Source organism: Eptesicus fuscus, chromosome 2 (assembly GCF_027574615.1).
Source record: "Eptesicus fuscus isolate TK198812 chromosome 2, DD_ASM_mEF_20220401, whole genome shotgun sequence".
Classification (NCBI taxonomy): Eukaryota; Metazoa; Chordata; class Mammalia; order Chiroptera; family Vespertilionidae; genus Eptesicus; species Eptesicus fuscus.
Genome location: NC_072474.1, coordinates 7,100,295 through 7,125,091, shown reverse-complemented (window position 1 = coordinate 7,125,091; position 24,797 = coordinate 7,100,295). Strand labels below are relative to the sequence as shown.

Here is a 24,797-nt window from a genome sequence, read left to right as displayed (position 1 = left end):
ATAAAGTTGAAAATATGTAATTTTAAGGCCACAGTTTTTAAAAATTAAGCTTTATAAAAGTGTTAACTCTAAAAATATATTTCACATGGAATTGGAGCAGAGTTTTGCATTTTCTCAAAAATTTGACTTGAAAATCATCATCAATTTACCGAATAGCTAGTGACTAGGTATCTTCTGATTATGACAAACTACTATTTTTTTTCTTCACTAAATGGCTACAGACAGACATGCATTTTTAGTCTTTGTCACTTTCTTTTGGTTTCTCCTACTTTGTTTATTACTATCGGCTCTTATTTCTAACAATCATTGTAGACTTAGTGCAACAACTTTATGCCTTTCCTAATTTGCTACCTCTATCCCTTTTATGAAGTATATACATGACCTTTATAAGATGCAGTTGTGGTCTCTATTTTTATGTTGTATTTATGTTATATTTTGGTTTTCTTTTGTTTTATCTCAATTCTTAGTTGATTTTTTGTATGTGTGATGTTACTTTGCACACTGTTATGTAAGAGGGCTTAACATAAGGCTGCTGCTCAGTAATTTATACTTTGCCATATTCTAATCATTTAAGGAACGTTCAGTCAACATTTATTGTTCATATGTTGCATCTTGCAAAAAAAGGGCCAAAGAAACAATGGTAAAATAAGTCATGAAAATAAGACAAAGCCTGAAGTAAACAAAAAAATACAATAAACACCTACATATGTATGTGATAAAAGCAAGTCAGAGATTGCATATTAAACATTCTAGCAGCCAAATAATAAAGAAAACATGGCCAGTTATAAAACTGACAGTATCTGAAGAGTATAAAAGAAATATAGCCATTTTCCTGATCCTCAGAAAAAGGGTACAGGGTAGAGCAGTGGACAATGTCTTTTAATATTTTCTTACAACCAACAGAAAACAATTTTGGAAAGGCAATTTATTTATTTATTTACTTATTTTTTTATTGTTGGTAAGTGTATTTATTTGTGTTGTAATTTGTATTGAGTTCCTTTGACTACTTGGTTAAAATACATGCATAAAGTTTTTAAATAGAATTTATTGGGGTATCATTAATTTATTTTTAAAAGTTGCTCAGTAGAGGCTAAAGTATCAGGTCAAGGGGAATTCAGCAAAGAGGACTTTAACATGTGAGCCATGAGGCAATACGGGATGATATGTCAATTAGGGACAGATCTTAGAGCACTGAGGCCAGTGGTTCTTAACCAAAAGTAAGCATCAGAATCACAGTGACTTAGCCACATCTCCAGTGGCTCCAAACAAGGCACTTCATGGTAGAGCTGGGGATTTGCATTTTCAGGCTACTCCAAAGGTTCTGATTCATGCCTCAGGACGAGAACTGCACACCCAAAGGAACAGTTGAAAAACACATCATACATGAACTCCTCCATATATTTGAGATTCTGAATTAAGATTCTGAAAGGTATTGAACAGAAAAACTTCCAAGATCATAATCCCTGATAAGTAACCACAAGACAACTAATCTACAGTATATCTATAGTTAACTACACAGCAATATGCTTCAGCAGGCAGTCAAGCAAAGACAGCCTCCCATGAAAGCTGTGGAGCTTTAACCTCCTGCTGATAGTAGATTGCCCTACATTTGCTAAGGGTATTGATGACACAAGTACCTTAGGATGGCAACATATAAAAGAAGACATCCGTATCAAATATTTAAAACATAAATCCAATTTACATGTTGGGATAGCACAGCCCACACCTATGTATCTATTTATTCCCTCTCAAATTTTGAGGAAAATTGAGATAAAACATTAGATAACTTCATTCACATATTTTTCCCTAAGGGAATGAAAATAATATTTAAAAGTAAGTGTTGGGGGAGAATGATGTTGACACTGAGCATGGCAAATATGAGACATTTGCATTCTTACTTCTTCATTTATCTATGTCTATTATCATACGTTAATCCCAACACTGCTATCCAGCCTGGGTAACACCTCAAAATCAGTTAGAAAATAGTTCTAAAGGTGGTCACTAATATTTGATCAGCATTTGGCACCCAAGAAGAGACCTTTCTGAACTTTAAGGGTTACTTTATCTTTTCTTAATAATAATAATTATAAAAACCTCTGTCATTTATCAATTGTTTGGGTAATTTAATGGCACACATTAGGATAATACATCACTTTTTAAAATGCATTGAAATGTATCATTAATAGATTAAGAGATGCACAACCTACTAACAACTACAAAGAACTAAGATACACATTTAATTCTAACCTCGATTTGCTAAATTGAGAATTCAAGCATTGATGAAATTACACTACTTCTGCCTTTTAGATAACAGAGTAAGTCAGCATGGAAATATGTTTTTATAAAGTATATCTTCATCTGAACATTACTTGAGAAGCTGACATAAAATAATATTGAAATGCAGACAAATCAAATATGAAAAATACAAATAGATAATTTCTGATAGCACTATTTTCATGTTGGTAATTAAGTTTGGACAGCCAAATGATCTGTCCCTTTGCACTCAGTTTTACTTTAGTAAACATTCAATGAATTTAAATTTCAGTAAGAATGCTGAGAAGAGGTAGTTTCAGGTTATGCTAACCAAAAATGAATGCTGTCAAATTTGCTGTTACTTGCATCAGCTGTTGTTTCTCTCAAATTGTATTTGAAGTTTACCTAGAATTCAATAAATTAGAGTGAAGAAACTTGATCTCTGTATCACACATAGGGAAAAAAATGTGATTCTAAAACAAAGCTGAGCATGCTAGAGACTAAGAGTAGCAATCTAATCTAATAATAGACAAATATGCAAATTGACCACACCTTCGCTACACCTAAGCCACACCCACCAACCAAGCCATGCCCACCAACCAATCAGGACGAGTATGCAAATTACCCCAACAAAGATGGCGGCTAATTTGCATATCAAGACAGTGTCGAAAGAAGCCAAGAGCTGCAAAGGGGAGTAAAGCTTCGAAGAAGCAAGCAAGCCAGGGGGTCAGGGGGAGGAGAAGGGAGGAGCGAAGTCAGGGCCGTGGGCGAAGGGAAACGAAGGCAGGCTGGAGGAGAAGGCGGGGCCGGCGGCAAGGGCGGAGCGGAGGCGGGGCAGGGGGCGAAGGGAAACACGGGCGGGCTGGAGGAGAAGGCGGGGCCGGCGACAAGGGCAGGGCAGAGGCGGGGCCGGGGGCAAAGGGAAACGCGGGCGGGCTGGAGGAGAAGGCGGGGCCGGGGGCGAAGGGAAACGCAGGCGGGCTGGAGGAGAAGGCGGGGCCGGCGACAAGGGCGGGGCGGAGGCGGGGCCGGGGGCGAAGGGAAACGTGGGTGGGCTGGAGGAGAAGGCGAGGCGGGCGGCAAGGGCGGAGCGGAGGCGGGGTAGAGTGCAGCAGGAAATCCTATTGCAGGATTTTTCCTGCAACTGGAAAGCTAGTAATTTATATTGCACTTAGTTTAATTTAATGATTTATGGTTGAAGAAATGGCTGTTATATTTATACAGCTACCAGAGTTTTAGAGACACAAGATCAGACTCTTTTTTTAAATAGGCTTTGGAATAGTTTTACTTCAAAGAGAAAATGGTGGTATCCCTTTAATATATACATTCACAAAGGTTCATTTTCCAATCTTATATACTAGAGGCCCAGTGTACGAAATTCGTGCATGGAGGTGGGGGGTGTCCTCATCCCAGCCTGCACCCTCTCCAATCTGGGACCCCAGTGGGATCGGGCCTAAATGGGCAGTTGGACATCCCTCTCACAATCCAGTACTGCTGGCTCCCAACTGCTCGCCTGCCTGCCTTCCTGATTTCCCCTAACTGCTTCTGCCTGCCAGACTGATCACCCCCTAACCACTCCCATGCCAGCCTGATTGATGCCTAACTGCTCCCCTGCCAGCCTGTTTGCCCCCAACTTCCCTCCCCTGCTGGCCTGGTCACCCCTAACTGCCCTCCTCTGCAGGGTTGATTGCCTCCAAATGCCCTCCCTTGCAGGCCTGGTTCCTCTCAAGTGCTCTCCCTTGCAGGCCTGGTGCCTCCCAACTTCCCTTCCCTGCTGGCCATCTTGTGGTGGCCATCTTGTGGTGGCCATCTTGTGTCCACATGGGGGCAGGATCTTTGACCACATGGGGGCAGCCATCTTGTGTGTTGGAGTGACGGTCAATCTGCATATTACTCTTTTATTAGATAGGATAGAGGCCTGGTACAGGGGTGGGGGCCAGCTGGTTTGCCCTGAAGAGTGTCCCAGATCAGGATGGGGGTTCCCTTGGGGCGTGGGGCAGCCTGTGAGAGGGGCCTGTGGTGGTTTGCAGGCAAGCCACACCCCCTGGCGACCCAAGTGGAGGCCTTGGTATCTGGAATTTATTTACCTTCTACAATTGAAACTTTGTAGCCTGGAGCAGAGCCAAGCCTCCTGCTCGCTCCATGGAAGCAGCCATTTCTGTTGGGACTTATGTATCTAATATAATTGAAACTTTGTAGCCTTAAGTGGAGGCCTGGGCTGACCAGGGCTGCAGAAGCGTAGCTTCCTCCATTGCCGGGGGCAACCCTTGCCTCCCGCTCTTTCCAGCTCAGTGGCTGCCGCCATTTCTGTTTGGATTTATTTACCTTCTATAATTGAAACTTTGTAGCCTTGATTGGAGGCCTAGGCTGGCAAGGGCAGGCAGAAAGCTTGTCTTCCTCTGTTGCCAGGGAAAACCAAGCCTCCCTCCTGCTCTCTGTGGCTGTAGCCATCTTGGTTGGGTTTATTTGCATATTTGCTCCTGATTGGCTGGTGGGCCTGGCTGGTGGGCATGGCTTATGGGTGTAGCAAAGGTACAGTCAATTTGCATATTACTCATTTATTAGGTAAGGCTAGAGGCCCAGTGCACAAAATTTGTGCACTGGGGGTGGGGGCCCTCAGCCTGGCCTGCACACTCTCGCAATCCAGGACCCCTTGCTCCTTACCTCCCACCTGCTCACTGCTTCTTAGCGCTGCCATGGAGGTGGGAGAGGCTACCATCACTGCCGCTGCACTGGCCAGCCGTGAGCCCGGCTTCTGGCTGAGTGGCGCTCACCCTGTGGGAGCACACTGACCACCAGGGGGCAAATCCTGTGTTGAGTGTCTGGCCCCTGGTGGTCAGTGCGCATCATAGCAACAGGTCATTCTGGTCGTTCCACCATAAAGGTCGCTTAGGTTTTTATTATATAGATTGTCTTTAATCTATAGACAATGAAACAGAGCCCATAACCACTTAATGAAAGGATATCTGTAAGTATCAAACTCATCCTATCTAATAAAAGAGTAATATGCAAATTAACCGTCACTCCACAACAAAACTGGTGGCACCCATAGCCACAAGATGGCAGTGCCCAGTCTTCTCAGCCCTGCCAGAGTCCTCCAGTCTTAGGGAGGGCTGCTACTGAGAGCCGGCAGCATAAGAGGCCTGGCACAATGCTGCCCAGAGGCTCCCTTGACCCTTTATAAAAAACAAAAACAAATTCACTTTCCACAGAGTGATCACACACACACACACACACACCTGCAGGCTTGGGTCTTAGCCTGGGAAGTGCCCGCACCCCCACAGAGCAATCCCCTCCAGCAGCAGCTTGGGGTGTCCAGCTGGGAGGCAACCACACCCCGACTGAGTGATCCCCTCCCAGCGGCAGCCTGGGGTGTCTGGCTGGGAGGCGCCCGCACCCCCACGAAGTGATCCTCCCCACACACACACCTATAGCCTCAGGGTCTCAGCCTCAGAAGCGCCTGTGACTGGGCAAGTGATCCTGCCCCAATGGCAGCCTAGAAGTGTCAGCCTTGGAACTTCCCTGGCCCCCAGCCGAGTGATTGGAGATGTGGGGGAGGGGGTTATCTGGGCGATGCTACCCAGCAAACCTCTCCCATTGGGTACAAACTTCTGACCAGGTTAGGGAGGTAAATGGGTTTTGTTTAAAATCTTTAGGAACCACATGGAAATGTCTGAGGTAGGGTTTCACGTCGGAAGAAACTTATAACTAATTTCTGAAGGCAAACCTGGACATTGCAGTTACAGTACTGGAGAGTACCCCGTGGTCCAGAGGTTGGCTCTGCAGCGGCGGTGCAGAGTGCTCCCCACCCTGGTTCCTCAGCACGTTGGGCAGGGCTTGAGCCCACCCAGGAAGGCCTTTTCCCCTACAGTTTTCACCAAGGCAGGGAGGTTTTGTAGACATGAATAAGAAGTGCCCACGCACAAGTCCTGAAGATGCCGGGGCCAGCAGAAATGACAATCAAACTGGGAAAAGAGCAAAACCAGAAACACCACCGATCCCATCATAGATCATCTTTTTCTTCAGATGACCTTGTGTTTCCCTCTTCTTCGTCTTCTGGAAGCAAGACAGATTCAAGTACTGACGATTCTACCAATGGAAAAGTTAAGAGAAAGAGAGGACAGAAAAGGGATAAAAGGAGAAAAAAAGAAAGGACTAAAGATGAAACATCTAGAAAAAGAAAGAGAAGGAAAAAAGGAAGAAACAACCACATGATATCACCTTTCCAAGGTCTCATTAAATTCCTGTTTAAGGAGTTTATTTTATGACACTTTTAGTTTGGGTTTACATTTTTACTGGTTTGTCAAGACCATGGCAGGTACACTGTCCAATATTTTAAAAAATATATATATTTTATTGATTTTTTACAGAGAGGAAGGGAAAGGGATAGAGAGCTGGAAACATCTATGAGAGAGAAACATTGATCAGCTGCCTCCTGCACACTCCCCACTGGGTATGTGCCCCCAACCAAGGTACATGCCCTTGACTGGAATCAAACCTGGGACCCTTGAGTCTGCAGGCCATTGCTCCATCCACTGAGCCAAACCAGTTAGGGCTGTCCAATATGTTAAAGAAAAAACCCTATCTAATAAAGAGGGAATATGCAGGGGAGGGTATTTGGGGGTGACCGGGCTGTCAGGGGAGGGCAGTTGGGGATGCCCGGGCCAGCAGGGGAGCAGATAGGCATTGATCAGGCTGGCAGGGGAGTGACTAGGGGGTGATCAGGCTGGCATGCAGAAGCGGTTAGGGGCAATCAGGCAGGCAGGCAAATAGTTGGGAGCCAGTAGTCCCGGATTGTGAAAGGGATGTCCAACTGCCTGTTTAGGACATCCCCCAAGGGGTCCCAGATTGGAGAGGGTGCAGGTTGGGCTGAGGGACCACCCCCCCCCAAGTGCATGAATTTCATGCACTGGGCCTCTAGTAAAAATATAATATTTTCAAGTCAAGTTATATTTTAAATATTGTTCCACAAAAACATTTTATAAAAATATATTACCCATGCATTAATGCAGTCTCTGAGCTTACACACTGTTTGCTCTTTTGGGTTATTTTACTACAGGGTCAGGGAAAGTAGGCAGAGAATTTGGACACAAAGTGCTTTTAGAAAATTATAACATTCACACATATCAGAGTTTATTAGGTAAGGGACTACTATTTTGAGCTTATATTTATAAATTATGTGTTCCTTAAATAAAATGGTTGCATTACCCACAATGCTATATCCTATTAACTGGTAATTATGAACAGTTCCTAAATTATCACTGGAAAGATACAATCCATTAACATACTTTTATTTCACAGTGCCTGCAATTAAGACATAGCTAATTAGGAAAGAGAAAACTATGAATTTTTTGCTTAATTTAAATTTTTAATTATTTGCTCCCATTAATTCTTCTCATTATTTGCATGATTTAGCCACTTGACAATTATTGTTTCCATGCTTTTGATCATTATATGCAAAATTATGCTACTGTTAACAACTTTACCATAAAATATATCAGATTGGGAATTGTATCATATTCTATTACATTTTTTGCTCCTCAAAAATGAAGAGGTAACAAAAGTTTCCTTTAACTGTAGGAACTTAAAGAACATCAAATTTATGGTGGGAAAATTAACAAAACTAAGCTACTCAGTTATTCTATTTTAATTACTTGTGATGTTTGTGTTTTCTGTTTTCTATTATCATTATTCAAATACTCAAGTATAAATTGAGTCTATATAGCTACAAATCCATTTCTGTTAAAAGTCTATTAAATCAGATGTCCGTTTCTGACTTTTACTGAGTTGCTTGCAGCTAACCATCACTCCCATGGAAAAAAATAATAATTTTAATTTAGATTTAATATGTCTTTGTGAAAGTATCAAGCTCAGGCAAACTGAACTTGAGAGTTCAAAATTCCAGAAAAAAAACGTGGAAAAGGGTGAGCTAAGATATTACAGCCACTTTTCTATCAAGTCATTTTCTTATAGCAGGAGCTGAAGATCAAAGCAGAGAGCACCGGTGAATCGCCACAGAATTCAGTTGGAAGCTTTGAGGAGCGAGGTGCTAGGAGTGGGGCAAGTAGGAGACAGAGCTTTACCAACCAGCCTTGCCTCTGCTCAGTCCTGGATAGAATGAGACTGTATCTGCTGGGCATTTTTTTTTTTTTTAGAAAATAAATATATATTTCTTTAAAAAGATAATCCTCAGCCATTTTTTAATATAAAATAAAGTGATAGTCAATTAAAAAAAACACCTGTCAAGAGACAGGACAAAGTAAACTCATGGACACAGACAACAGTATGGTGATTGCCAGAGGGAAGAGGGGGGGAGGTAGAAGACAGTACAGGGGGATAAATGGTGATGGAAGGAGACTTGACTTGGGGTGGTAAACACACAACTCAATATACAGGTGATGTATTGTAGAATTTTATACCAGTAGAGTTCTGGAAGAAATGCTATAATAGCTATAATTAAAAGCTCAACAAAATAAGATAAAATACTGGGAGTAGCTAAATGAAAATATGGAAAATATGAGACATTTGCATTCTTCTTCATTTGTCTATGGCCATTAACATAAGTTAATACCAAAACTCCTATCCAGGCTGGATAACACATTAAAATCATTTAGGAAAAAGTTCTAAAGATGGTCACTAATATTTGGTCAGCATTTGGCACCACAAAGAGACCTTTCTGAACTTTGAGTTACTTTATCTTTTCTTAATTAAAAAATTAAAAAACCCTCTATAATTGTTACCAGGTAATTGCAATCTATAAAACTAAATCAAATGTAAATTTTATAATGAAAACTACAATAAATGAAATTAAGAACACAGTCAATCTATTTAATAATAGATTAGAAGCAATAGAATACAGAGTTGGTGTTCTAGAAGACAGGCCAATAAGAAACAGTGTAGCACAAATAAGAGGAGAAAAAAGAGAAAAAGACAGGAATAAGCATAAAATATATTTGAAACTCAGTAAAAAGTCTAACATATATAAGTGGAGTATAAATGGAGTCAAGGAGAAGAAAAAATGAATAGGCAAAGAAAATAGACTAAAACCTACATATTCAAAAAAGCTCAGAAAAATCCAAGTAGGATAAACACAAAGAAAATCACACTTAAGCATACTAGGAAAACTATGAAAACATCCAGAAATAAAAAGAAACTCTGGCCCTGGCCAGTGTGGCTCAGTTGGTTGAGGCTGTCTGGTACACTGAAAGGTTGCCAGTTTAATTCCTGGTCAGGGCACATACCAAGGTTGCAGGTTTAATCCCTGTTCAGGTTCATTGTGGGAGGCAACTCATTGATGTTTCTCTCACATCCCTCTCTCTCTCTCTCTGTCTCTCTCTCCTTTCTCTCTCTCTTCCTCTTTCTCTTAAAAAATCAATAAAAACATTAAAAAAGAGATAAACTCTAAACTGAACAAAGTGATATATGCAAAAACACTATAATTAAATAAAAATGGAAACTTTGAAAATTTAGTTATATTTAGTGGGAGAAATAAGAAAAAGTACAGCTACTACATATTCCAAAAAGCCAATGTTTTCATATTCATATCAGCCACAGGAGGCATGGGGGAAAAAAGAAAACAGAGAAATGGAAAACACATCATAGAAAACAAAAGATAAGGGGCAGACTTAAGCTTTAACATTTCAATAATTGCATTCAATGTAAATGTATTTAATATATCAATTAAAACACAGATTGGATAGTGAATAAAGTATAAAAACTATATATTTTCTACAAGAAATTCATTTCAAATGTAATACATACAAGTAATATATATATACACACATATATATTTATTATGCCAACTTCAATCAAAGAGAAGCAAGAAAGGGTACGTTAATATAAGAGAAAGTAATGCATTAAATAGACATTTATAAACATTACACCAATTAGCAGAATATACATTCTTCTCAAGTGCCCATACAACATAGCAAAGTAGATATATCTTGCTTATAAAACAAACCTTAATATATGTTAAAGAACTAAAGTCATCCTGAGTGAGTTCTCAAACCATAATAGAATTAACCCAAAATAGAATCAAGTCTTGTAAACTCAACATATTTCACAATAATCCATGGGTCAAGAAGGAATTCCCATTAGACCGAATGAAATTGAAAATAAAAGATATCAAAATTGTCAAAAAGAGTTAAGGTGCTGAGAAAAAAAAAATTATACCACTAAAAGTCTACAATAGAAAGTTTTTTAAAAAATATATTTTATTGATTTTTTACAGAGAGGAAGGGAGAAAGGATAGAGAGTTAGAAACATCGATGAGAAAGAAACATCAATCAGCTGACTCCTGAATACTCCCTACTGGGTATGTGCCCGCAACCAAGGTACATGCCCTTGATTGGAATCGAACCTGAGACCCTTGAGTCCGCAGGCTGATGCTCTATCCACTGAGCCAAACTGGTCAGGGCAACAATAGAAAGTTTTAAAAGTCTCAAGTAAATTATCTAAACTCCCACCTCAAGAAATTTTTTAAAAGAGAGGAAAAATAAACTCTGGTCATAATAATAAAATTAAGCTAAAAATAAAAATATAATTTTAAAAATCACATGTGTTTGGTAGTGGAGCAATATAAGTCTAAGTAATCCTTGAAAGACAAAACAAAAACAAACAAGAAACCCAGATGAAATTAGAAAATATTTTAAACTGAATGATAATAAAAATATTAAAAATCAAAACTTGTGGGAAACAATACTATGTTTAGAGGAATACTTATAGCCTTTAAAGCTTATATAGGAAAAAGGAAAACATTAAAATCAATAATCCAATCGATGCTTTTAAAAATTTAGAGAATAATTAGTATTTTAAATATGATAGGAAAAAAGGTAACTGTTAAGGGGAAATTATTGTAATAGCAAAAACCTATATATCAGGAAAAAATTAAAAACAAAGGTTTAAATGTTATTATCCTAATATATAAAACCCTAGGTCCCTCACATCCACAAGGACGGGGAGGCTCAACCAACCAGAAGTCAGTCCTGCAGTCAGTGATGGGTTGCCGTGGTGACCCAGCACTGACTGCTACGGCTGGAAGCAGGGTGACCCAGCACTGAATGCTGAGGGGGCTGTGAATCTGGCCCGGAGAGAGGCCTGAAGAGAGAAGCAGGGTCTGATCTGTAACCTCTGTGTCAGCTTTGATCAGCACTTGCCTCTTTCTTTCCAGGCCTGGTCAGCAGCCGCACCTCCATTTCTCTCCAGGCCTCCACCTGGGCTGCTGATCAGCCCTGCCTTTCTGATCAGGCCCCTTGATAGGCCCAGAGATGCTGACTGGCATAGAAACCGACCTGTCAGAACAAAATCTGGGTGAAGTGTGAGGAGCCAATGGTTGTCTAGGAGGCAGAGCTTTTGACGCTGACTGGCATAGAAACCGACCAATTAAAACCAAATTGGCCAGCAGAGGAGAGCAGTTGGGGGCGAGATCAGGCCGGCAGGGGAGGGCCGTTGGGGGTGAGATCAGGCCAGCAGGGGAGGGCAGTTGGGAGTGAGATCAGGCCAGCAGGGGAGGGCAGTTGGGGGCCATCAGGCCAGCAGGGGAGGGCCGTTGGGGGTGAGATCAGGCCAGCAGGGGAGGGCAGTTGGGGGCTATCAGGCCAGCAGGGGAGCAGTTAGGGGGTGATCAGGCTGGAAGGCAGAAGCTGTTAGGGGTAATCAGGCAGGCAGACTGGTGAGCAGTTGGGAGCCAGCAATCCTGGATTGTGAGAGGGATGTCCAACTGCCTGTTTAGGCCTGATCCCACTGGGTCTAAACGGGCAGTTGGACATCCCTCGAGGGGTCCCAGATTGGAGAGGGTGCAGATTGGGCTGAAGGACACACCCACCATCCCCCCGGGCACGAATTTTGTGCACCAGACCTCTAGTCACTTAATAATGCCCCTAAAGCACAAGAGTAGTGATGCTGGCAATTCGATATGCCAAGGAGAAGCCATAAAGTTTTTCCTTTAAGTGAAAAGTTGAGTAGAGTACAATAACCTGTTTTGAGAGAGACCACATTCTCATAACTTTTATTACAGTAAATTGTTATAATTTATTATTATATTTTTTAAATCTCTTACTGTGTGTAATTCATAAATTCAAGTTTATCATAGATCTCTATGTATAGGAAAAACATAGTATATGTAGGGTTCCGTATCATCCAGTTTCAACTCCCAGTTTCACGCATCCACTGGGAGTCTGGGAACCTATGTCCTGAAGATAAGGAGGGACTACTGTAATGGGAAGGGCTGGTCAATTCTATAAGTGGTGATGAGTTAATTGAAATTAAAATTGAAAAAATTTACCTTTAGTCATACTTTAAACCAATTTCTTGTGAACTAAAAATCAATTTCAAATAAATTAAAATCACTTTCAAATGAATTAAGGATCAAATGTTGCAGGTAACACAATAAAACTTTTAGCAAAATACATGAGTATATTTTTATTATCTGAGATTAGAAAAAGATTGCTTTAATGAGAAAAAAAGCATTAACCTTGACTTTTTAAAAATAGTTTAGGCTGTATCAAAATGAAGAACTTTTATTCATTATAAAACTACATTAATATTGTGAGAAGGCAAGCCACAAAGTACAATAAAATATTTTTCAATAAATATACTAATTAAATGACATATCAATGAATTGTACAAATAAAAAAAGAAAAATACAACCCAAAAGGGAGAAAAATGTGCAAAGACTTAAAAAGTCCACTTTTAAAAAAAAAGGATAATGAAATGGTCAAAAGTATTTGAAAAATTGCTCAACTCATCCATCATAAAATAAATGCAATTTAAAACCACTGTATGATTCATGACATCAACTAGAGTGGTAAAAATAAAAAATAAAATACTGATACAGACAGTATAAAATATTAACAATGATATGAAACAAATGTAATTCTTGTTGAAGTGTAAATTGGAAAATTGTTGGGTAGTAGACATTAATATTCTCTTAACCTAAGATTCAATAAAATGCATCCATATGTTTACCAAAAGATTGGTACAAAAAATATTAAAAGAAGGATTCTTCACACAATAGTCTCAAGTTGGAAATAACTCAAAAGTCATAAATAATAATTTTGTTATATTCATACAGTGGATTATTATACTACAATGAAAATTAAAGGACTCTTGCTATACAGTGTAGCATATGAACCTTACAAACATAATATTGGGACAATAATCTAAACACAAATTGCATTTATAGAAAGTTTAAAAGAACAAAACTAATGTAAGTTGGCCAAAGTTAGAATAGGGTTACATTTCAGTGAGGTCATGAAAGAGGGTCAAGAGGAAGTTTCCTGAGGGCTGTTAATTCTTTACTTCCCCATCTGAGTGCTGGTGACATTGTGTTCACTCTGGAAAAGTTTATTAAGCTGTACACATAACTTCTATAATTTGTTACATTTTAATATTAAAATAAAGTAATATATTGCACTGTATTTTTAAGATAGTGCTTTAATGTGCTCAGATTATATAATCAGCAAGCAGGCACTGTATGACAATAATCTATTAAAACTATAACAAAAGCACAAGGACATTGAATGTAGGTTTCCAATAAGAGGAAACAACCTTTCATTCCCTGTGAACATCATTTGTAAACTACTCTGAGCACTCCCACCAAATATACTTCAAAATAATAGACCACCTACAGTCTATTACATGCCTCTCTTTTTAAGTGTTTTACTTTGGTCAGAAGAAATTAATAGTCAATGTGAAAAGAAATAAAATGTGTCACACTAGAAATAATCCTTCAAAATGTTTTTTGTCAAGTTAGCAATGTAAAGAAGAGCTATAATATGACATTTTAGTCCCTCTGTAGACACACACACACACAAAAAAAAAACACAACAGAATAATTAGGAGAAAGTTTAGGAAGGTAATTGATAAGGCCATCAGAAATATCCTTTTTTATCACCTTGGTTTTACACCTTGGACAACCTGGCAGGATATCCTACTGGAAACAAGGAGATTGTATAGGATAGGGAGGGGCATGAATGACAACATTGTGTACATCTGACTGTGACCTCTAACTCCGTGGGTTTCGATGGATGACCTGGGGGAGGAGCACATTACAGAAGACTGAAAAAGAGTTCTTACTATTGTGAGAGTAGAAAAAAATAGGTTTCAAAATAAGAAAATACGCTGGAAAACTTGAACAAATGTGGTGAGATGTGTTAGTAAATGGAGCGTCTAAGACATTGACCAGATGAGCAACTGAGATTCATGAGCAGAGTTTATTATAACCCAGAGACAGGTGCTCACAATCATGATAATTTTTAAGAATAGATTTCTGTTTTAAAATTCAATGTTCTCTAATAATTATATGTTAATATGTATAAATCTATATAGAGCCATGCATTACATCATACATTTGTGTGGGTCAGTTTGTAAACAAGAAAAGAGAGTAATTATGTCCAGAAACACCTAAAGATGGACATAGATCAAGGGACGATTTGATAGTATAAAACCTAACATGATTAGAGCAAACGTATCTTAGAGTTTGTGTGCTACCATTTCTTGGTTGTAGAGAAGAGTAAGCAGATGCCTATTTACATACTCATGATGTGAGAGCCAAGAAAGGTCAATGGGGGGGGGGGGAAGGAGATATATGTACTACTATATGTAATACTTTAAACAATAAAAAAAGGAGAAAAAAAAGAGAGAGAAAGCCAGAGCAGGTCACAATCCCCTTCCCTATACCTACAGCCCATAAAACATTTAACCCTCCCATACTAAGTATGGTGAGCAGTGGCCCTAGGAAATAAGCATCTGCAATAACAACAGGATAACATTTTTGAAGTAGGTATTATTATTTTTAGTATTATTGTTAGTATCATTGCTTTGGCCCCATTTTACAACTGTGGGGTACAAAGAAACCAAAAAAAACTATAGAACACCTTCAAAGAGACTGATAAAAGAAGTTTAAAAATAATGTTAGTTGAATAAGGTTCTTCTTTTCTGGAACAGGTATTGGCTTTTAAAGCACTACTACTGACTGGTGTTTCCCCTTTGGCTTAAGCAAACATGGCAAGGAATATATCTACCAAACAGACCAATATAGGGTTTTTTTCTTTATTTTTTAGTAGGGATTTTATTTTTTTATTTTTAATAACTTTATTTTGATACTATTAAAGATATCCTATTTCCTCTCTCTTTACCTACCTCCACTCAACCCCCATCCCCAATCTAAGTTTTAATAAAACAAAAACAAATAACTAAGCTGTCTGTATATCATTATGCAAAAGTGATTATAAGATTATGTGATATCTACACAGTTTTTACTTGAAATCTCATTTATAAAAGGAAACTGAGCTATGTATATTCAGATGAGAATTAATTGAATTTGATAATTTTTAGATTTTGCATAGTTCTGATTTATTTTTAAAAGGATAATAATGAAAACATTTCATAGCTACAAAACATAATATAATAAAATTGTCTCTAGTGGTTTGGGGAGATATAATTAATACAGAATATTAAGTTGGGAAACCAGAAACAAAGCACTTCATCTACATGAATAATGGGGAGACCTGCACACAGCAGACTCTGGCTTGTGGAGAATGTTAAAAGGTTGTTTTTCTAAAATTTTAGTTATCATCAATACAGTTTTTGTTAATAAAATATTATGGAAAAAAGTTACTGATCACTAAATACTTAATTTGATGAATCTAAATGCCTGGGAAGAATTGCACTTACCCTCTAATTGGAAACTCTCAAATAATTTCCATTTAGAAATGCACTGTAAGTTAAATTTGATCCTTTCTGGAAAATTGCCAATGAACTTGGATTGACTTTCTGATCAATATCTTGAAGATACATATATTTCAGCCTAAACAATAAACATACTTTTATTTTATTTGTTTAATCTTTATTGTTGAAAGTATTACATATGTACCTTTTTTCCCCCCTTTGACCTCTTCTAGCCAGTCCCTGACCCTCACCCCAGGCCTTCACCCCTCCTATTTTTTGTGTCCATGAGTTATGCACATATGCATACAAGTTCTTTGGTTGATCTCTTCCCACATACCCACCCACCCCTGCCTTCACTCTGAGATTCAACAATCTGAATGAACATACTTTTATAAATATAGGTACTAATTTTGTTCCTTTATACTTTCCTTTATTTCTGCAATCAGTGTGTATCTTTGTCTATTGGTCTCTTGTAATTAATCCTATATAATAAGAGTGTAATATGCAAATCGACTGAACAGCTGAACAACCGGTTGCTATGATGTACACTGACCACAAGGGGGCAGATGCTCAATGAAGGAGCTGCCCCCTGGTGGTCACTGAGCTCCCACAGGGAGCTGCAGGTGGGTGGTTAGGAGGGAGTGGTCCTGGACTGCAAGAAACCTAAACTGAGAGACGGAGGTCTGACTGCCAGAGATCAGGCCGAAGCCAGCAGGCAGATATTCCCTGAGGGGTCCCAGCCTGTCAGAGGGTGCAGGCAGGGCTGAGGGATCCCCTCAGTTCATGAATCTCATGCACCAGGCCTCTAGTATACAATAATCTGTAGGACTGCCAGTAAAAGTTTAAAAGTCATGCCTTTAAAATGCAGTATTCTTTAGAAAATCATAAACTATAAACACTATGTTGATTAGAATTTTAAATCAAAATATGCCCACCATAACTGGAGATAAAATGCTGATTAACCAAAACACATAATTTCCTTCAATCAAAAGTGGGTGTATATTTGGGAGGGAAACAGTGTAATTAGAAGGAGTGAGTAATGTTGGTGATGTTATTTTTTTCCGTAAGTATAAAAATGTATTTGATTCAGAGCCCAGAAAGAATCCCTAGTAAATCTCTGTCAAGACAAAGATAGAGGAAATAGAAAAGAACATTAGTCAGTTCAATTTGATAGGATGAGAGGTGGGCTATATATTTTTAAAAACTAGGCTAAATTTTGAAAAGCACTATGGTACCTTGGTGAAGACAATGGCACTGGAACCATATTGTTTGGGTTTTGAATCTCAAGTCTGAGGCTAAAATAAGGCTTATTTAGGGCAAGTTATTTAATTATTCCTTCTTTAGTTTTACTTTTCTTTAAAATGGGAAGAATAATATTTTTACCTCCTATATATTTTGGAATAACTAAAAAGTTAAAGTACATAGTGTTCCTGGTAGCCTTGTACATAGCATTTGCTCCGTCAGTGTATAACTCTTACTTTACCTAAGCAGGCTGGCACAAAAGTTCAAAGTCTTTTTTATTTCTTTTTTTCTTTTTAGAATAAATATTGTTCATATTATTACAGTTGTTCCTCCTTTTTCCCCCCATAGCTCCCTCCATCCGGTTCCCACCCCCACCCCATGCCCTTACCGCCCCCCCCATTGTCCTCATCCATAGGTGTAAGATTTTTGTTCAATCTCTTCCCGCACCCCCCACAACCCCTTCCCCCCAAGAATTGTCAGTCCACTCCCTTTCTGTTCCCCTGATTCTATTATATTCACCAGTTTATTCTGTTCGTCAGATTTTTTTATTCACTTGGTTTTTAGATTCACTTGTTGATATATATGTATTTGTTGTCACTTTGTTCATAATTTTTTATCTTTATCTTTTTCTTCCTCTTCTTAGAGAATACGCTTCAGCATTTCATATAATACTGGTTTGGTGGTGATGAACTCCTTTAGTTTTTTCTTGTCTGTGAAACTCTTTATCTGAACTTCAATTTTGAATGATAACTTTGCTGGGTAGAGTAATCTTGGTTGTAAGTTCTTGCTATTCATCACTTTGTATATTTCTTGCCACTCCTTCTGGCCTGCATAGTTTCTGTTGAGAAATCAGCTGACAGTCATATGGGTACTCCCTTGTAGGTAACTAACTGTTTTTCTCTTGCTGCTTTCAAGATTCTCTCTTTGTCTTTTGCCCTTGGCATTTTAATTATGATGTGTCTTGGTGTGGTCCACTTTAGATTCCTTTTGTTTGGGGTTCTCTGTGCTTCCTGGACTTGTAAGTCTATTTCTTTCACCAAGTAGGGGATGTTTTCTGTCATTATTTCTTCAAATATGTTTTCAATATCTTGCTCTCTCTCTTCTTCTGGCACCCTCATAATTCAGATGTTGGTATGCTTGAAGTTGTCCCAGAGGCTCCTTACACTATCTTCATACTTTTGGATTTTTTTTTCTTTTTGCTTTTCCGTTTGGTGTTTTTTGCTTCTTCATATTTCAAATCTTTGACATGGTTCTTGGGATCCTCTAGTCTGCTGTTGGATCTCTGTATATTAATCTTTATTTCAGTCAGTGTATGCTCAATTTCTGATTGGTCCTTTTTCATATCCTTGAGGGTCTCACTAAATTTTTCTGAGGTTTCTAGAAGATTCTTGAGTAACCTTATAACCATGGTTTTGAACTCTATATCCAGTATTTGCTTTCATCCATTTCTTTCATTTGTGACTTGTTTCTTTGTCTCAGCATTTTGGCTGCTTACCTGTGTTTGTTTCTATGTACTGGGTAGCTGCTAAGTCTCCTTGAGTTGATAGAGAGGCCTTGTGTGGTTGGTGTCCTATAGGGCCCAGTGGCTCAGCCTCCCCAGTCACCTGAGGTAGATGCTTTGGTGCACCCCTTTGTGGGCTGTGTGCACAGTCTTGTTGTAGTTAACCCTTGGTTGCTGGGGGAACTGACCTCCAGGCCAATTGGCTGAGATGACCAGCTTTGTCTACACTGGAAGATCTGTTGCACAAGAGCCACCCTTATGGGGCAGGACTTGCGTCAGTGGGGCTTTGGTGCTCACTGAGTCTGCCCCTTGAGTGTGTCTCTTGTGGATGTGAAGAGTTGTAATCCGATATAGTCTCATTCTGACCACTGGATACTCTGGCTCTTGGATCTCCAAGGAGGTGCAAGGTCAGTTACTGTCTAGGGCCGCCCAGCAGGAGCTACAGAGAGATCTGCAGATTCCTCCTCTTTGTATTGGGTTTAGAAGTGCCCAGACTAGGCCCAGCTTTGAAGCAAGGCTGCTGCTGCTGCCAGGCAGTGGGCCTTCTTTTTTGAATCTCTGGCGACACTCTCTGACCCAGCTGCAGTTTGTTTTAGGTGAAAGAACAGGCCATTCATATGAAAAGCCAATGCACACAGCTTGGGTGGGGTTGTAAATTGGGTAGGGTGGGGTCTCTGGGAATCACCGGGGCAGAGCAAACAGCAGTGGCTGCCCTGAACCGGAGAAGTCCCTGGTTCTCCGCGTCCTGTGCCCTCATGCAGGAAGAATGATCGCTGTGAGCACCTCTAAGAGTAAGCTGCCCTCGCGTTCCTGTCCCGATGCCAGACAGTCCAGTTTCTCCCCGTATGTGCCTGGGTCCCCCAGAGTCTCACCTCGAACTGGAGTTCAGAGCAGGCAGGAGCTTGTATCTCCCTCCCAGTTTAAAAAGCAGCACATCCAGGTGCAGCACTTTCCGTCCTTCCGCACCTCTTACCGGTCTCAATGTGCTCTTCACCTCTCTAGTTGTGGAACTTCCACTCAGCCAGCTTTCCCGTGGTTCTGGGTGGTAGTTGTTCTGCCGTTTAGTTGTGGTTTTGATGTGGTTGTGAGAGGCAGCAAATATAGGTGATTACCTATGCCGCCATCTTGGTTTCTCTCTCAAAGTCTTTTCTCAAAGAATTTTTAAATTATAAGATGTTCGGTAATAAGCCTAAATAAAGATAATTTAGAAATGTTGGGAATGCTAATAGTTGGTATATTTATATTAAATTAGTCCTAAACAAATATGTCTAATATTAAAATTCAGATTTTTAAGTCAATCAATATTTTCTTTTTTTAAAAAAAATATATTTTATTGATTTTCTTACAGAGGAAGGGAGAGGGATAGAGAGTTAGAAACATCGATGAGAGAGAAACATTAGTCAGCTGCCTCCTGCACACCTCCTACTGGGGATGTGCCCACAACCAAGGTACATGTCCTTGACAGGAATCAAACCTGGGACATTTCAGTCCGCAGGCCAATGCTCTATCCACTGAGTCAAACTGGTTAGGGCAAGTCAATCAGTATTTTCAATCAATATTTTCACTTGAATAGAGTGAGGTAAATCAGCACTTTTGGAACAGGGAGTTATGATGTACCTGGATGTTATAGCATATTTGTATGCATTTAGGAAGATGTAAATTCATGCCCCACTGAATACATACTTTTGAATTCTTCTATAAATGTTAAATCTGTTTCAATATTGACATATTTTTATTTCTCCATTCTAGGAATCAGATCATAGCCAACAAAATATAGGCTTGAATCATACTAAAATTAAAAGATAAACCTGTTTACAATGTCACTTTGTAGAGGTCATGGGTACAAGATATGGATTGATGAAATTAAGGAGAAAGGAGGGGAATAGAGATATAAATGAGAATTGAGGCAGCATGGAAGTATGACGTGAATAATATAGTTTGTGCATTGTGCTGCTTAATGTGATGGCTTAAAGCATGTCTGCAGATGGTCTGACAGTCCTCCCTTCAGGAGGTGGAGATACTAGATTCCATCCAGGAACCAGGCTAGCCTTTATCACTATCTTGATGAAGAGAATGCAGTGATGATGGAATGACTTCAGAAGCTAGATTAGAAGAACCCATACAACACTTGAGATCCTGGACCCAGGAATCTGTAATAATCTGGCAATCTTGAGGCCATCATATGGAGAAACCATGTAAAGAGACTATTGAGAGAGGGGATGGGGAGGAGGTGTGGAGAGAGAGAGAGAGAGAGAGAGAGAGAGAGAGAGAGAGAGAGAGAGGAGCACAGTTGTGTTTGAGCTATTTAGTCCCAGCACCAAATATTTACATGAAAAAGGCAAAAAGATGACTCTAGTCCCAGCCACCTCCTGAATGCAATTTATGTGATACCCTTAATTATTTTAGCTGGCCTTCTCACCTCCAGATTTGTGAGCACAATAAATTGTTTTATGCTACTGCTTTGGGATGGCTTGTCACACAGCAATGAATAATCAGAACAATGTCAGCTTTAAAATGAGCCAGTCACATCACACAAATACTTAATATGATTTCATACATATATAGACTTTCCCAATTTTGTTTCATATAATCTGGTACATACTTAGGCTATGAAAGAGAGATAGGTGTCCAGAAGAAATGTCTAATATAAGCCAGTGTACTTATAAAAAATATATGTCATTCACTCAATATATATTTATTGACTATCTACTGAGTGCCTAGTAGAATCTTATGTTCTAGCAATATATCACTGAATAAGACAAAATATATATTCTTTGTCCATATGGTCCCAAGAGATAAAGACATCTAATAAAGAAATATGTATAAAATAATTCCAGGCAGTTATGTGATAAGAAGAAACAAAAAATCATGCAAGGGATTTAGGGGTGCACTATTTAAGACGGAGTAATCAGAAAAGTCATTTCTCAGAAGATGGTATTTTAAAATTAACATTCCAGGATGAACAGCAAATGTGTCTGTCCTGACCCATGGAAAAGAGCAATGGGGATAATACGTCTAAAGCAGAGTGAGCAAAGAGGAGGGAGATGTGAAATGATGATGACAAATTTGAATTCCGTTTTAGGTGAGATGGGAAGCCATTGGAGGATCAGGAGAAGATGATTTCAATCACATTCTCTTGCATGAATATAACAGAGAGGATTAGCTACTGACAACAACCCATGTCCTCTTATTCTTAGGCACACGGGAAGAACACATGTCTCAGCCTTCACAACATAGGGTGTAACTGGGTGCCTAATATCTAGCTAATAAATGTGATTGGATCTAACGCATACCTGACCCACAAAAATGTCCCCTGTTCCAGCTGACAGGAAAGCAGGTAACACTAAGAGCAACCTTAGTAATCAAAGGGTGAAGATGGCAGAGGGATCATCAGCCGAGGTGCCTGAATGACTGCATGGAATAGATTCTCTACACCTACACCCACCTCCCAACATACACTCCCCAATCATGCACACAACATCACCATTATCAACTCGGTAAAACCTTGCACTCTTTCATGTAGAAAACCTAGTCTGCTTCTAGGTTAAAAGTGAAAAAAACAGCCCCTTTTATAAGAGAGGCTGGACTGGAAAGATAATGAAAAGGCTATTTTAATAAAGTAGGAGAGACGTATCATTAGTTTACACAGGTTGGTAACTGTGGATGTAGCAAGATATGGTCAAATTTAGAGTATAGTTTGAAGATCAAAATTCAAAATATCAGCTAAAATTTTTGAAAATTCTAATAATTTTTTTTTATATTTTTGTGAAATTAGATGATAGAATAGACTTTTCCTGACTCACTTTTGCTGAGAATAGAAGCCACAGAATTCTACAGTGAGTGCAAAATAGACACTTTCTTATGTAGAATTTTCAAAGGTAGTGAAAAACACAGTATAATTCTTGGACTATATAGACAAATAATGGGTCAGAGACCAAATTTGATTAGAAGGATATCTTTGGAGAAAATTGTGCAATGCACCTTCTTCCAAGCTGAAGTTGGCTGAGGGAGAACCTAGTTCACAATGTCAATCCTACTGAAGGCTTCCATAGGGCCAGGTCTCCATCCCAAAGTGGACCCAAGCTGGTCAGGGGAGAACATTTTGAATTGCCAGGTTTGAAGTTTTAATAGTATTTTGGATCATGCATCCAAAACACTGATAAATGTGTGCTTGTTATTTAAATGTACTGTAGAAGTCTCTATTTGTAAGAATGAGCAGAAGGGTCATGGGGTCTGCCTAACTTTTCTTCCTGAAGCAGGAAATATGAAAACACTGCATAAGAGTTGAAATGACCACAGGACACCAAAATACAATAATGTCTTGATCTTGATCATGTTATGAATCAAGCTCATTCAGCATAGGTTCAATTCACAACAGGAAAGAAATGTGGGCATTTCTGAATACAGTGAATCACAACAACAGGAACTTTAGGTGGAATGGCATGTTATCTAACAGGACTTGGGAAAGCCCTGAGCTCAGGCTACCAATCATGTGACTAGGAAATCAACATATTTTTCTTATCAAATGTATTAAGCAACTACTTGGGAGAAATGTTGCTCAACCTTTCAATTTCTTTAAAGAGTCTAAGAAAAAGCATCACTGCTATACTTATAAATATTCTAAGAAAATATTAAAACATGAAATTTACCTTCAGTTCTGAGCTTGTTATCTACATGGAGTGTTACCTACATTGTTTATTTTGACGTGTTTTATATTTTTAAAAAATAAAATAATGAACTCAGAAACTTTCTGGAATTTTTTTCCCATATGAAGCCTATACTTTCATTTGGTCCAAAGATATTCTCACATGGCAATGAGAATTCTATGCACAGTATATCCTTGTGCTTCCTCAGAAAACCCGGTCTGTGGGTCTTGATTTCATTACAGAAAAAGAATGGGGAGAAAATAAACCTAGAGTTCTACTTCTACTGTATCATGACACAATTAATCTAAGACACTACAAATATCTACAAATTCAGAGCACTTGAGAAAAATTTCTTTGATATAATAAAAAGAAAACCATATTTCTTTAACTGTATTTCTTGCCCTTTGTGGCAGAAAGTAGATGCCTCACAGTATTTTAGCAGTTTTTCTCCCTGCAGTGTAATCTAGGACCCTTTGACAAGGTTATTTCTGTATTCAGTAAGGTTATAGTCAAACTTGATTTTATAAATTATGTGAATGACACTGCTGAGAGCTTCCTGGTAATATAATGACTATGAAAATATGTATTTCAGATGAATTAAAGGGATAAAAATTATAAATTAGAGAAATGCATTTTAGGGCTTTATTAATTTTAGGTCCTTTGTAATAACACAAATAAAAACTGTTAGGATGGAAAAGAGCAAATACTTTTCTGAGCATACATTTGCTGTGGAGTGAGTTCATCCTTTACAAAAGGTGCCTGAGCAACACAGGCATTCTATGCTGGACACATTGCCATTGTACATGGATTCAATACAGCTGAGGATGATCCTGCGGTCAAACTAGATTCAATGCTTCATTTTTCTCTAGTGAGTTCCTGTCCTTGATAAAATAATGGAATAAAAGATTCTACATTGCATTCATGACTCTTAAGGTTAGTTTTGCAATGCTTTAACTAATCTCGCAATTATTATAGCAAGATTTGGTAGCATTTTTTCATGACTACTTGGAAAAACAAGTGTTTTAAAGCAAAAAAATAAAAAGCAGAAATAATAAACATTGGTGATTTGTAAAGTTTTTACTTTCTTTTAAAATTTAGGATGGAGGGAGAAGAGAATCTAGTTACTCAATGAGATAAGGACTTAGAACGAGGCCCATTTCACCGATACTGATATTTAAAATAGGAAGGGCACAATAATTCCATTTGTAAATTTATTCTTCTTATTCATTTCCATATATTATTTCTTTGCATGCTTAGCTTCCTTCCTTATTTTCATTGTCTGTAGAAAAGTCCTCTTGGCCATGTGGATGTCTGGGTTAACTTTAGAGGCATCAGTGTCCATCCTCTGTCCCACCCAGGACCGTGCCTGCGAGGCCTGCAGATGCATGTGCTCCTCTTGCACAGTGACTGTAAACACTCCAGAATGGAGGGACAGCACCCACCTGTCACAGCACTAGCACGCCACACCCTCTGGTGGCACCCACACC

The 24,797-nt window shown here is 38.9% G+C and overlaps 1 protein-coding gene across 1 annotated transcript in view; it reads right to left on the bottom strand.

Moving 5' to 3' along the window:
• Positions 1 to 24,797, bottom strand: part of MDGA2 (MAM domain containing glycosylphosphatidylinositol anchor 2) — a 1,000,910-nt gene that overhangs the window by 308,916 nt on the left and 667,197 nt on the right. The gene's annotated exons all lie outside the window — the stretch shown is intronic.